Source organism: Spermophilus citellus, assembly GCF_964194105.1.
Source record: "Spermophilus citellus genome assembly, chromosome: 7".
Lineage (NCBI taxonomy): Eukaryota > Metazoa > Chordata > Mammalia > Rodentia > Sciuridae > Spermophilus > Spermophilus citellus.
The window spans coordinates 130,178,916-130,194,503 of record NC_138188.1 but is presented as its reverse complement, the minus strand read 5'-3'; positions in this window follow the sequence as shown (position 1 = coordinate 130,194,503).

Below are 15,588 nucleotides of genomic sequence, written 5' to 3'. Positions count from 1 at the left end.
TTTGTCTTATCACTCTAAGATTTATTGCTTTATTAAATTACTATTTTTAAAAGATTCCTAAACCACTGAGTAAAAGTTTCTCCTAAGAAAGGGATTTATCTTGCATGATGCCTTTGCACAAGTAGGTGATAATCTATATTTATACAAAAAATCCATTCTTTTAGCCAAATAGAACAAGTAATTACACAAGTAAAAATTCATAAACCAAATGTCATCCAAAACTCCAATATCCACAATTATTTTTTTCTATCACAGTATTGATAGAGAGGTAGTTTAATCATCTTTTCCCTTGAAGTTACTTACTGTTTTATGTTGATATCCAAAGAATTGTCCTCTTAGGTTTCAAGTAAACAACCAGAACAAGTTCCGAGCTGATGGTAATTGCTATAATATTTCCCCATACATATGCTGTGACCCTTAGTTTTCAAGTCTTATTCATTTTTGATTCAGAACTTATATTTATTGGGGTATTTTTCATCGTGAACAGTTTCTATCCCTTATTAAAATTATTCAAATTTGACAATAATAATTATCTTTGGTTAGATAATCTTACTCATTCAGAACTCTTGTCCCATCTTTAAATGTTTTAATTTTACTTTCATTTTCATACTCAATATAATTATTTCAAACTATCCCTCCATACTCTAGTTTGATTTTTAAAATATTTACGAATTTGAATGTTTTATCCTTATATTATATAGGTATTGTTCATTTTTCTGAATTGCCTTTCTGAACTGTTCAAATAGTCTTTTTATTAGTTCTGGTTATACTTTGTCTGATTTATCTGGATTTGGGGCTTCTGTTTTGCTGAATCTATATTTTTATTGTTTGTTGTATAGTTATCCATGTTTTCTCTTGTTCTGTGATGTTTAGTACAAAGGGTTATGTTTCCTGAGGCTGAGTTCTTCCTTTATATGATGCTTTCTCCTTGTTTTCCAAGGATCTCTCTCTAATTAGTAATATTGTTTATACTTTCTCCATTCTTATTTTATTAATACTTTTGTCCACATCAATCAGTTGAATTTTAAATTGAAGCTAGAATTTGAAGGATGAATCTTATTTATGTTCACTTTTCTGAAACACAAAAGTTGAGAGATTGGGAAGAAATAGTATTGAGCTTTACTCACAGCATGGGTTCATGGCTTATGAATTTCCTGGATCCTATTAGTTGTCAAGTGAAATCTATCTCAAATAGTAAAAAAAAAAAAAAAAAAAAAAAAAATAGTTTAGGGGCTTTTATTATTCTTTCTACATCTATTTAACTCACATACTTTTTTTTGTTTTTCTAAGTTTAAAGTTGTATGATTTAGATATGAGGTGTCCTCCAAAATCTCATGTGTGACACAATGCAAGAAAGTTCAGCAATGAAATGACTGAGTTATGAGAGCCTTAACTTAATCAGAGCATTAATCTGCTTGAGATTAACTGGGTAGTATCTGAAGACAGGGAGGGTGTGGCTGGAGGAGGCAGATCATTGGTGGCAGTCCTGTGAGTAGTGTAGAGACATTCTCTCTCTCTCTCTTCTCTCTCTCTCTCTCTCTCTCTCTCTCTCTCTCTCTCTCTCTCTCTCTGCTTCTGGTGCCATGTTCCCAATTGCCTTTCCTCTGCCATGATGTTCTACCTCTCCTCTAGCCCAGAGCAAAGGAGTTGGCTATCTGTGGACTAAGACCTTTGGGTTTGGAGAAACTGTTGACTTCCAATTTTAAAGTATTTTGTTTAATTTAGCAAAGGAGTTGGCTTTCTGTGGACTAAGACCTCTGAAAACATGAGTCCCAAGTAAACTTTTCCTTCTCTAATTGTTCTTGTCAGATCTTTAGGTCACAGAAAAAAAAATGAAAAGAGTAAAACAAAAGTCATTGTTGAGGAATTTTAATACTCTGCCAACTTTGAATGCTTTGCATTAAAAAAGTGAGATGTTATAGAGAATCTCATCAAACTCATTTTGAATCACACATTTGGTTCTTTGAATGTTCACAATATAAGTTTTATATAATTTCTCTTGATTTTTGCAAATGAAAATTGATGTTTCTTCCCTCTATTTTTGGTCCTTTGTTAATTGTGTATTGTTTTTTCTAAGATTTGAAAACTATCTCTGTATTATTACATCTCTTATGCTTAGTTTTTTTTAAATTATAAATTTTAGTATCAACAATATTTGTTTTGTTTTGAATATTACTAAAGAAATGTATAGTGTTTAATACGAAATCTTGTACAAAATTGATGATAATCATATGTAAACACACATATATATTACATGATTGTTGAAGACTATATATATGTACGTTATGTTATAATATATATTATTATTTATAATTTTATGGATGTATATACACAAAATCAGTATTGATTTTATTCATTAATAAGTTTTTGAATTGATACATATAAAATATGATTAGATTCTGTAGAAAGATGATATTTTTTTTCATATGTATGTATCAAAATCTCTTGAGTCTTTTCTTAAAAGATAAATATATTTTTAAGATACATATAAAATCTTCACATATTTTGGAATGGGTTTGGAGAAACTGTTGCCTTCCAATGTAAAAGTATTTTGTTTAATTTGGAAATTGTATTCTAATGAAGCAGATGGAAAAGCTGTAGGTAAGCTTCAACTGCTATTAATTATGTATATCTGTTGGATTTTAACAGCTGGCATCATTATAAATGTTATTAGCCTTATTAGGCATGTGCATAGCAGTTTATTACAAGATGCTTTATAGTGTTTAATTTGTACATAACAGCCATAAGAAATGGATGTAGGTGGCTACATCAATTTCCAAGTTGTGAAAAAAAAACTGGCAAATGTTGTCTCTGCTACCAATGCTATTGATATTTTAGATTTAACACAAACTTAAATACTTAAATGAGTACTTACAACCATGTCCATATCCTATGGTCTGCTTGAAATTGAAATTTATCTAGGTAGTATAATGTTATTTCATCACCACGTCATTTTTCATACTTCCAATGTATGATAGCTCACCTTCAGTCCATGCATTTTAATTATTCTTTTTTAATATTTTTTAGTTGTAGATGGACACAATACCTTTATTTTATTTATTTATATTTATGTGGTGCTAAGAATTGAACCCAGTGACTCATACATGCTAAGCAAGTGCTCTAACACTGAGCTATAATTCTATCCCCATGTGTTTTAAATAAAAGTCTTTCATAGACAGGAGTTTCTTCTTCTTCATTTTCTATATCATAGAAAAATTGCTATAATTTTGTACAGGAATGTAATTAATATAATTTATCATCTGTATGTATGTTTCAATTAATTATATAAAAATGGGAAAAAAAACAAAAGCTTATATACCATAAAATATCAAAGCGTAACTTTTAAAACATTTTGTGATTTAAAATGTAAAAATTAATTTAAGATCGAATTTAAGATACTAAATAAAATTTAGCACAGATCAAAACTATGTGTATTAATTAGTACATTGGCCAAAACTAGTTGGACATTAAGCTAGACATTAGGAGTTCTGGTCTCAAAATTTTGAAGTTGTGATAAGGTTTGGATTGTATATAGGTAATAACTTTTTTTCTCTTTAAAATAATGAAGATTCAAAATTCATAATTCTCTTTTTAGAGCTTCCTATGTATTGACCATTATATGGAAATGAGAACATGTATGATTAATTAAAAAATGATTTTTGTTTTCATATAAATGATAACTTAAAATATGTCAACTTTAAAGAGTAACTTTATATATTGTATAATTTAGTTAAAATTAGTGCTTTTAGACATTTAATTAAGGTGTTCATTAGCTGGCTTAGGCAATTACATCTATTTTCTACTTTTGTATATTTAATATCTCTTTCTACTTTATTTTTCCATTATTACAAGTCTAGAAAATGCATATTATCCACAAAGACAAGTGTAAATTAAAGGATTTATTCTGAACAAAAATTATAAAAAGAATTATCACTGTATAGTTCTTAATAAAACAAAAACACATATGCTATTTATGTTATGGGTAAGGTCATCGAGGTGAATTTACACTATCATATGCAATTATTAACTTCAGATAGGTCAACTAAAATAAAAAATGCATTATTACACATGATGCTTGCTTATATTGCCCCAGGAAAAGCACTGTAGACTAATCATCACCACTGGCATTTATTAAATAGCCACTTAAAATGCCACTATCCAAAATTACACAAAACAGGTTTCAGGAGTGATACCTGACACTGGTACCCTAAGGGCATAATATTTGAGCTAAATAAAACTCTATTAATAGATTCCTTGCATAGATTTAAATATTCATTTTTCACTGGGACCAAAAGTTTAAATGCACTGTGCATGATAATGAAGAACAATATGTGACCTTCTAGGTAATTTTTATTTTCACCATGCAAATAGGCACTAGTTCCAGCATTAAAAAAATATTTAAATAATCAAAAATAAATAAAAATGGTGTTTTCTATTTAAAACAATTATATTTTTTAATTGAAAAAGACTTGTGTAGGATTGGGGCATAGCTCAATCAGTTGTAGAATTTGTGCATAGCACAATCCCCAGTACCACCAGGACAAAAAAGAAAAAAAAAGTTGCTTAAAACATGATTAATTTAAGCAAGGAGCTAGGAAGCACACCTGTAATTATGGCAGCTCAAGAGGCTGAGGTAGGAGGATAGCAAGTTCAAAGCCAGCCTAAGTACAGGAAGGTGCTAAGCAACCCAGTGGTACCCTGTTCCTAAATAAAATACAAAATAAAATAAGACTGAGGATGTGGCTCACTGGTGAAGTGCCCTGAGTTCTATCCCCGGTACCTAAAACAAACAAAATACAAATCCACAATTAATTTAAGAAAACTTAAAACATTATGGTCACACAGCTGGAGATATGGCTCAGTGGTAAAGCATAAACTTAGCAAGCATAAGTCCCTGGGTTCAATCATCAGAACCAAAGTTAAATTAAATTAAAATAGGCATAATCATGCTAATAATGTAGTAATGAAAATGAAGCTTTCAATTATGAATATATTTATAACCATCTTGTTAAAGAAGAAACTTCATGAAATCGATCCCTTATCAGATTTATAATTCTTTGAATTATGTGAAACTTTTCAAGAACATATTGTTTAAATGGACTGTCTGAAACAAATTATTTCCTCTTTAACAGAAATAAAGATTATCATTAATGTAATTATCTTTGCTAGGATACATTTACAATATCAAAAATTTAAGTACTAGTGATTATTATGGATCCCCATAATGAATTGGAGTAGCAGTTGTGGATCCCAAACTTGGCTGCTTATTAAAATTACCTGGGAGCCATCTAAATATCTGTGTCTAACTTGCCTTGCATCATAGTAAATCAAAATGTATGAGATTGAAACGTCATCAGTACTTGTCTCTGCTTTTCTAAATTCTTCATATACTCAATATATAAATAAATCAGGAAACAATATCTTAGAATAGTATTTGTCAAACTTATAATGCAATCTCTGTTCTTACAGGTCTGAAGCAGATTCCCAGGATCTGTATCTTTAACAAGCTCCCAAGCTATATAGTTGTTATATGTCCTTGGACTTCACCTTGAAAAGCTAGATCGTAGAGGACTTTTTTGAATGCAACATCACTCAAATACTATGTGAAAAACCTAACACAGTCTGCTTTCTGATGAGAGGAGAAGCTGTGTGAAATTTGCAATTCATTTCTTTGAAGACTAACAATTTGCTAGAAAGATATTAATGTTAATTGTATTAAAGTTTAAAATTTATTGAACATAAGCTTAAATTAATTTTAATGTAAGTACTTAGAAATATCTATTGATACAGGCAAGCATTATCCTTTTGGTAGACATTTATTAAGTAAATCTTTTTCAATTACTTAAAAGATGCTTTAATAGTATTTCAAAGATTCAGGATGTAAGCATTGTTAGGATATCTTTTAGTCTGTAAAAGTTTAAAATAATTTTATCAACATTTCTAGAAAGTTCAATTGATTTTCTAATATTTTATTTTATTTGAATTGATCAACCAATGTCAGAGACAAATTATTTTATTTTATAATAAATAATTCATTAAAAAGCCATTATCTAAAATATTCAAAATATAAACCTTATAACCTCTTAGTAATCTATAGATGGCTAAATATATTCTATTTTATATTAATTATTCAAAGGAAAAATTAGAGGAAATACAATCAATATATACCCCATGCCTCTAATTCTGTCAATTGTATAATTTTTAACTGTATGGTGAGGAGATACTTATAGCATTATTTGCTGCTTCAAATTTACTTTGCTCCTGCTACTTTTATTCAGTAGTAAAATCTTATTTACTTTCTCTTAATTGCATTTTATTAATCAAAGCAATACATCTATATAGCCATTAGTTTCTAGTTATCCTCATATCTGATTAATGCAAGTGGCTTTTTCAAATGTTCCTCTGAGTCAAACATTAGGTGAAATGGTAATTGAACTTATTTCATTTTGAATATTTGCATCCTTTGTCAGAAAAAAAAAATCTGTTATAGTTTTTTAAAAGAATTTCTTAACCATGCCACTTTCTAAAGTCAACAACACTGTGTTCTTCCATTTAAGTAGTCTATGATTTTTCAACCTATGGAACTACTACCCCTACTACCAACACAGAGTAATGAGAAAAGTCAAAGCCATCCTTGTTTGGTACGAAAGAGAGTGTTTAATTAAGGAAGAACAAGTTTTATTGAATTTTTAATCAGGATAGAACAGCAATAGAGTCTTCTTTAAAATTTATGAGCCAAGGGGAAGTGGGAAATATATCAAATTAATGTGTATTAAAATCACCTATTGAAAGCTTACCTCAGGTAACATTCCCTGGAATTGTAAAACTCAGGTACTCATCAATGCGTTAAACTAACTCACACTTGTGTGCAGTGGTTGAGGTGATTTAATTATTGTCATATTGAAAAGACACATGCTATTCTGGGTACATAATGACTTCTTGGGAAACAAAGCCAATTAGACAGTCACTCCTGTTACTGCTCCAGCAGTATGCTTTGCTAACAAGGTCCACAGGTCATGTCACCAAGAAGCCAAAGTACAAGCATCCTTTTCTTTCTCAAATTTGAAAAAAAAAAAATGGTAAAAGTCATCTACAATAATGCTACTCAATAGGATTGTGTCATTATAGATCTTACTTTTTTTTCTGAAACTACTTTCACATACTTTGTTTTAGTTTCGAACAAAATGTATCTTAGAGATTTGATAACTATACACAAAAAATCAAAGTACATGTCTCAAATATTTAATATATGCAACTCAAATGTATATACAAAACATTTTAGTTGCTGGTAACATTAACAACAAGAAAATATTAAATTGTAAACAGCAATAAAATTGTAAGGAAATTCCAAATTCAAAAATAAGATGTTGGGGCTGGGGCTGTAGCTCAGTGGTAGAGCGCTCACCTTGCACGTGTGAGGCACTGGGTTCGATTCTCAGCACCACATAAAAATCAAAAAATAAAAAATATATTAAGAAAATATAAGAGGTAAATTTTTGATTCTCACATCATTTATTTTAACATTTGAAATAATTTCACATATGTATTATTCAGCTTTTCATTACTGTAAGGAAAATACCTGATAAAAAGTACTTCAAGTAGGAAATATGGTTTTTGGCCTGTGGTTTCAAAAGTTTCTGTCCATGTTTGGCTGGCTCCATTACTATGGGCCTGTGGTGAACACGGAGGCCAAAGAGCATGGCAAAGGAAAGCTGTTCATTTCTTGGAAGTCAGGAAGCAGAAGGGAGATAAGAAGGCACTGGGGACAAGGTACAATACCTAATGGAATGCCTGGAAGGACACATACCCTTCAAGGAGGTCCCACCTCCTCCAGTTTCTACCGCCTTCCAATAATGGCATTTATCTCTTAATCTACCACCTCCCCAAAGCCTCACCCCTGACCACTGCTGCATTGGAGACTGAAACTTCAACACATGAGCATTAGGAGACTCTCATATCCAAATGACAACAATATAAATAGGAAAATTGCAGAATAGTACAGTTATTTCCTCTACGTCCTTCACTCAGCATCTTCAAGTATTAACAATCATAGTATACCATGGTGACTATCAAGAAAATAAATTTAACATTAAATAGTTAAAGTGTAGATTCCACCAGTGTTTCTACTAATATTATTTTTCTGCTTCACAATAAATTCAAGATCCAAATTGCATTTAGCTGTTATGTCTGCATATTCTCCCACAAACTATGAAAAACCCTCAGTCTTTCCTTGTCTTTCATGACCCTGACACTTTTTAAGAAGGTTGGTAAGATATTATATAGAATGCCCCTCAGATTGCGTTTGTCTGAAGTTTTTTTTTTAATGCTACATCAATTTTATTAAATATTTTACAGGAATTATGTACACAAATTTGCCTTTCTCTGTGAATTTTGTCAATATGTATGGTTATTTAAGATGATGACATGGATCAATTGGTTGAAATTGCATTTCTGCTGTTCTTTCCTATAAATATTATTTTTCCTTTATAATTAATAAATATTTTGAAGGAAATCATTTGAGACTATAAAAATATTTCTTTTTAGGGGTGGGGATGTAACTCAGTGTTTGAATGCTTGCCTGGCATGTGTGAGGCCCTGGACTCAATTGCCAGTACTATAATAAATAAATAAATAAATATACATAAATACATAAATACATAAATATGTGTATATGCATATATATGTATTTTTTTCTTTTTAGCTATTATTTAGAGCATTATATTTATTCAAAGTATCTGATTTAATTTTACATAATTATACATACAAAGAATTTGATTTCAATTCCCATTCCCCTTCCATTTTTCTCCCCTCTTTTATATTTGTTTCTTTTCAAGATTTGGGTTGCATATTTTAGTATTCATTATAGACCTTGTCTTCTTCACTTTTTACTGTTAGTCTAACGATGATTTTTAAATACTATTCTCTGGATATTTTTTGTAAGGGAGAGCTGTGCCACATTCCCCAATAATATATTCCTACTTTACAAATATATTTATTCAAATAAATACATAAATAAATAAATTCTATAACTCAGTAAAATAATAATAATAATGTTGTTGTTGTTTTTTAAATTGTTTAAGGTTTAGGAGTTGGAGTTCTTTCAAAATCTCTTCTAAACTCTTCTCACATGCATGCACCATCTCTTTCTCCGTATCAATGTCTCTGTTTCTATGTATGTATCTCTGGATCTACATAATTATTTATCTCAGCATTTCTATACTTCTGATACTCTAAGCTGCCCCAGGCTTTACTTGATTTTCCCTATATCAACTCTAGAATCAATTCATTCTCAAAGGAGTTTTATTTATTTATTTTTAATAGATAGAATTTAGAGACTCAAAGTAAGTAAATAAATATTTTCATTGCTACAGGGCATTATTTTTCTAGATTATCTCACTAGAATAAACTAGGAAATATAATCATGTATCACAGTTATGCTGTTATACACATGGAAACATTTATATATTTCCTCCTGTTATGTTTGCATATGAGGCCTTCCCCCACCAATCTAATGTGAATTAATGCAGGATATTCAGAGGTGAAATGATTACATTATGGGAGCTGAAACTGAATTAGTGGAAAAATCCATTTGATGGATTAATAATTTGAATGGCCTAAGTAGATGGTAACTGTAGGTAAGTGGGATGTGGCTATAGGAATTGGGTCTCTAGGGTCATACCCTGGGTCTTGTATATTTTATTTTTGGCTCCTTCTCAGATGCCATGAGCTGAGCAGTTTTCTTTATCCATGCTCTTCCGCCATGAAGTTCTGCCTCACTTTAGGCCCAAAGCAATGGGGCCAGTCATCCAAGAACTGAACCTCTGAAAATGTTGAGCCCAAAATAAACTTTTCCTACTTTAAGTGGATTTTTTAAGACACGTTGGTCATAATGATGAAAAGCAGATTCACATATCTTGTTATCTGTGTATAAAGTAATTCATTCTTTCTCTCTGTTTATCTATCTATTTATCTAGCTATCATCTGTCTGGGTCTGTGTTTTCTTAAATGTAATTGCAAAATCCACCTTTGTACTAATCCATCTACTAATATGTTTTGATTCCTATGTATATTTTTCCATTTTCCAGAATGCTACAAAAATTAAGCTATACAACATATTGTGTATTAGGAGGTTGTATCCCCTCAAAATGTATTTATTAAAATTCTACCCTGGGCTGGGGATGTGGCTCAAGCAGTAATGTGCTCGCCTGGCATGCACGGGGCACTGGATTTGATCCTCAGCACCATATAAAAATAAAATTAAGATGTGTCCACTGAAAACTGAAAAATAAATATTAAAATATTCTCTCTATCTAAAAAAAAAATTCTACCCTTCAAATCATGGTATTTGAAAGTGGGTCCTTAATAGATAATTAAGATTATATAAGCCCATAAAGGTGGTGTTTTTGTGAATTAAATTAGTTTACCCCAAAATAATTCATGAGAGAGTTTGTTTTCTCCTTCTGTTCTCTACCAAGTGAGGATATAACCAGAAATTGACAGCATGCAGACTGAAAAAATAATTTTCGCAAAACACAACTACACTGGCACCCTGATCTTGGATTCTCAGCTTCCATAATTATAAAAAATAATGTTCACTTCTTTATTGTATGTGTTCCTAGTCACTGGTGGGCTTGATGATCAATCAGCTACCTTGTTGCTGGGGTTAGAGATGCGGAATCAACACATGGACACCAGGAGAAAACTGACTGATGAGAAACCGCAGATGACATTCAGCAAGCTCAAGCTCATTTATTTTTGGAATGCAAACAGCTGTTATAGGGTTCAGGTAGGGCATGCCCCCCAATCACACATACGCACCTTAATGTCTATAAGCCAATCATCTTATGCCTAATATAACCATACTATGAGGAAGCACTAAATATTGCTGTCTTGATGGAAGACAGTCTGGAAGTGTCTTTGTCCCTAATGGAGGGGGGCTTTATGAGTTGGGGGGTTACATGCCCTGAAGCATCTGACCCTCGGTTTCCTGACCTGGTAGTCTAGTAGCTTGGCAATGCTAACCACAAGTACTGAGGATGTGGTTTCACAGATGGCTTCCTAGAGCAGAGCACTCTGTCCTGCAGGTGTTCCTGTCAGGCCTGTACAAGTGTAGGTTTTCCTAGCACTCTGAGCTGCTTGTAGCTACTAGCTGTGAACCAAAAGTTATTCCAACATTTTATAAGTCACCAAGTTTATGGTGGTTTTTTGCAGTAGCTCAAAGTGACTGAGATTCAAAAGTGGCTCTACTTCATTTTCTTTTTTACTAGTGATGTGTAGTGCTTAAGCTGTTCCACACATTTACCATCCCTAAATATTACCAGTTATTTCTTTTTTAGCCAATTTAAAATTTATGCAGTATTATCCAATTGCCATTTTAATTTACAGTTTTCTAATGATTATTGACATTGTGCCTCCTTTTGTATTTATATTTGCTTTTAAGATATACTCTTGAATGAAGTATATTTTCATAATTTGGCCAATATTGAAATTGAGTTGTGCTGTTATAACTATTGTTTTTCTGAGAGCTATTTATACATTTGGATTATAATACTCTTGTCACAAGTATTATATCTAAGTATTTTCTTCTCGTCTGTAGGTAATTTCTTCATTTCTTTAACAATGATGTTTATATAGCAAAATGTTTTAATTAAATTAACTTAAATTTACCATTCAAAACAAAGAAAAATTGATCATGCTTCCGACATTGTGTCCAGACAATTCTTATCCAAAGATTTTTCCCTATTAGAGTTGTCTCTACTAGATTTGTCTCTACTAGAAATTCAATTGTTTTATTCTTGACTTCTAAATCCATAATCCACTTAGAGTTATCTGGTATAAAGTATGAAATACAGGATGAAGTTTAATATTTTCTCATTGACATCCAATTGTCCTAACACCATTTGTTTAAAAATATGATCAAGTCTTCATTGAAACATCTTTCAACCTATGCCAAGGATCAATGAGCTTATATGGAGTGAGCAATCACTAGACAATGATGGGAGGAATGGGCCCAAGCAGTATCCCACTGCTTGTTTATATTTTTGGTGTGACATCAGGCACAGTTACAAGTGCTTCACAGGGACTTTAGATCCAGTCTAGAAACAAGAACAAAGTCCCTATTAGATTGGTGGAAAAAGTGCTGGCAGAAACAAATCCATAAGAGAATAGTAGTTTACTCAACACATAGAGGAAACTACTGTAGAAAATGAAATTTATAGAATGCCTAGAAAAAAACAAAAAAGGTAGACATAGACAAAGCAAATTTGGAGATTATAAAGCATTGAATGTCAAAATGAGTTAAGAAAACACTGAATTTAAAAATCATATTGTGAGGCAGGTACAGTGGCACACACCTGTAATCCCAATGGCATGGGAGGCTGAATGAAGGAGATCATGAGTTCAAAGCCAGTCTCAGCAATGGCAAGCACTAAGCAACTCAGTGAGACCCTGTCTCTAAGTAAAATATAAAATAGGGATGGGTTTGTGGCTGAATGGTTGAATATCCCTGAGTTTATTGCCCAATACCAAAAAAAAAAAAAAAAACAAATAAAAATAAAACTATGAACAAGTTTATATTCATGCAGTTGTAGATGAAGACTCCAAATTCTAAAATAAATGAAAAGAAATCCATGTGTCTGGATTTTTAAAAATCTGTAAAATGTATAAAGAAGTGTGAACTCTACTTTTACAAAATAAATCCTGGGTGCTATTTGTCTTAAATTCAAGGAAGAGTCAATAAAATACATACAGTGTCAAAGAAATTTAGTATCTATTAAAAACAAAAGCAAAACAAAGCCAAATATAACAAAAGAAGGAAGAAAAAGGAAAGTGAGAAGAAGAATACAGTCATCTAGAAACTCAAGAAAACATACATAATCAGGATTACCCTCCTCTTGAAGAATGTCTTTCTACCTTAGAAGATTGAGGGCAATCACTCTCAATCTTCCTGTCACAGAACCAAGAGTGGATGAGTCCTTCCCTTATTCCTGAAAAAAGAAAACCCAGAGCTTTTGCTTATTGTTTGGATATTAAATGACTCCCAAAGACTCATGTATTGAAAAGTTGGTCCTCAACACACCAATGTTAAGGTTTGAGACTTTGAGGAAGTGATCAGTTCATGAGGGTTCATTCTTCAGGGGATGAATCCATTGGAAGCTACATAGAAAACTGACAGGTGATGGAAACTGTAGGTAGAGGGGTATGGTTAGAGAAAGTGGATCATAGAAGGATATTTCTTATCCCAGACCCTTTATCTCTTCCTCTACTTCCTGACTGCTATGAAGTAAGCATTCTCTTCATTCCTTCTGAATTGACCTTCTGCCTTGCCTCAGGCCCAAAGCTGGAGAAATCATGGACTGAAACCATGAGGCATAATAAATCCTATAAACTTTAATTTGTTTTTCTAAGACAGTTGTCACAGAGAAAAAAAATATATAATCTGATCAGGACAACTTCCAAAACCTTCAGTGAAAGTAAAACTGCCTTTAATGCAAGAGTCATTCTCCTCAGTGGTATCTTATAACTTCTCAAACATTAACCTGTACAGACAATAGAGAATCATCTCTGAGGAAAAATAAAAGTCAAGACAGGGAAGGGAAAGGTAGATAATAATTTGGCCATTCCAAATTGATAAACCAATCACATGGTAGTTTTTCTTCTCATGCGTGACTGAGCCTTACAGATCTTCATAAAGGTCTTATTCTTCAAGCAAGTGGTGCAAATCAGACAGATGCCATTCCTCAAGGAAGAACTCTATCAGATATGAATGTTACTTCATCCATATATAAAAGCAGTAACACTCCAGTGAGACACACACACACACAAATCTATATCTTTGTCTTGAAGTCACTCATTATCTGGGTCATTATCAAAGAAACTTCCCCACATAACATAAGTCCTCCTGAGGGATTGGGGATGGGAGCCTGGTTATCCAATTTAGCAAGTTGTCTAAGAGGAATGCAGTTCTTGTCACCTCCAGCAATACTTCCACCCCAATATTTTCATTTCCAAACACCAAATAGTCAATACACACAAGAGAAAGTCATGTCTATCTTGTCAATGAGAACTTCATATAAAACGATTTACAGGTACTGAGGAAAGAAGATTCCCTCCACAGTACCCAAATCTAGAAAAGGAAAGTTGTCTATATTAGAGAAAGATAAAGTGGCAACAGAGCAACAGGTTCCATTCATCAGAATAACAAACATATGGGTCAAACTAGCAATCTTTGTCTGAATCTGACTCCTCTCAGTCAGAGGATGAAAGACCCAAGAGGTCTTACGTAAACTTCTGAACTATAGGCAGACCTTTTACTATATTTTTCTTCCTTGAGTGACTCCCCATAAACGTTTCTAAAGATTGTTACCTTTTGGTAGATGACGCAGGAATTGCTTTCCACTCTGCAGCAGAAAGCTCAGCAGAAAATTGTCCTTTTTCCTCTCCTTTTCTTCAGCCATGCAGGTCTTCCACTCATTACCATAAACAAAGATTCCTTCTCCTTTCTCCCAGAAAGATATTCTTCTATATACACTATTCTCAACTTCCTAAAGGAAAAGTATGCTTCCATGACCTTCGTAAATATACTGTAGACACAGGGTCTCCCCATCTCCACCTCTCAAAAAGTGTGCCAGTCACCAATGCTGCTTTATCACCAATGCTCAAGAAAAGGAATTCCGGGAGGTTCAGTCACCACAATTAAACAAATAGCATTCATAATTAATATCAACTGAAGCTGTTGAAAGCACTATAAACCTTCTCATCCTTCCTCACCTGATCCCCTTCTAATAGGAGTAGCATAAACATCATAGCACATCTCTATATACATTATATAATATTCATTCTGATAATTGCTAGGTCAAGTTTATGTAAAATAAAAGGGGATAGTAGTCATGGATTTATATTTTAAAAGTTGTCCACAGCACATTAGTGCCTTTCCTTCATTGATAGCTGACAAATACATTTATACATTTAAAGTGAAATATTTTAAAGTAAAATAATCTGTAAAGAACTTAAGTATTGTTGCCATTTTATGGTTCTCTTAAATTACCATTTTGATTCTTAGAAGATCATTGTTTTTTATTTCTTTCACTTTATTTTATTAGAATGTTAATGGTTATTTGGTATGATAGTTCTGACTTTATTAATGGTTTGTAAGTTTGTTCAGAAATTAAAGGTATGAAATTCCATAAAAGCATAAATGTATATTTTAATTCTGTAATCTTCCCAATATTTATGGTTTATGCTGATACAAGTTTGGATTTGAGCGCTAGGATGACACCTTATATTGATGTGTGACAAGTTGATTGGAAATGTTAAAATTTCAAGTATTCTTATTCCGACCTTTCATTTATAAATTTGATTAACAAATTAATTTTTAAAGGATTATCAGGAAGTATATTTATGTTATACATTTAAAAAATGACCATATTTGTTAGGGTTTATTCTATATACTGTATTTTACTCAATTATGTATTTGTTTATTCTTCCACAATTAGTATACAGTCTCTATTGCTATATTAAAAATGTTCATACCAAATATTAATATTGACTAGTGGGAGCCCTACAAAGCGGTTTTTTTTAAATTTCCAA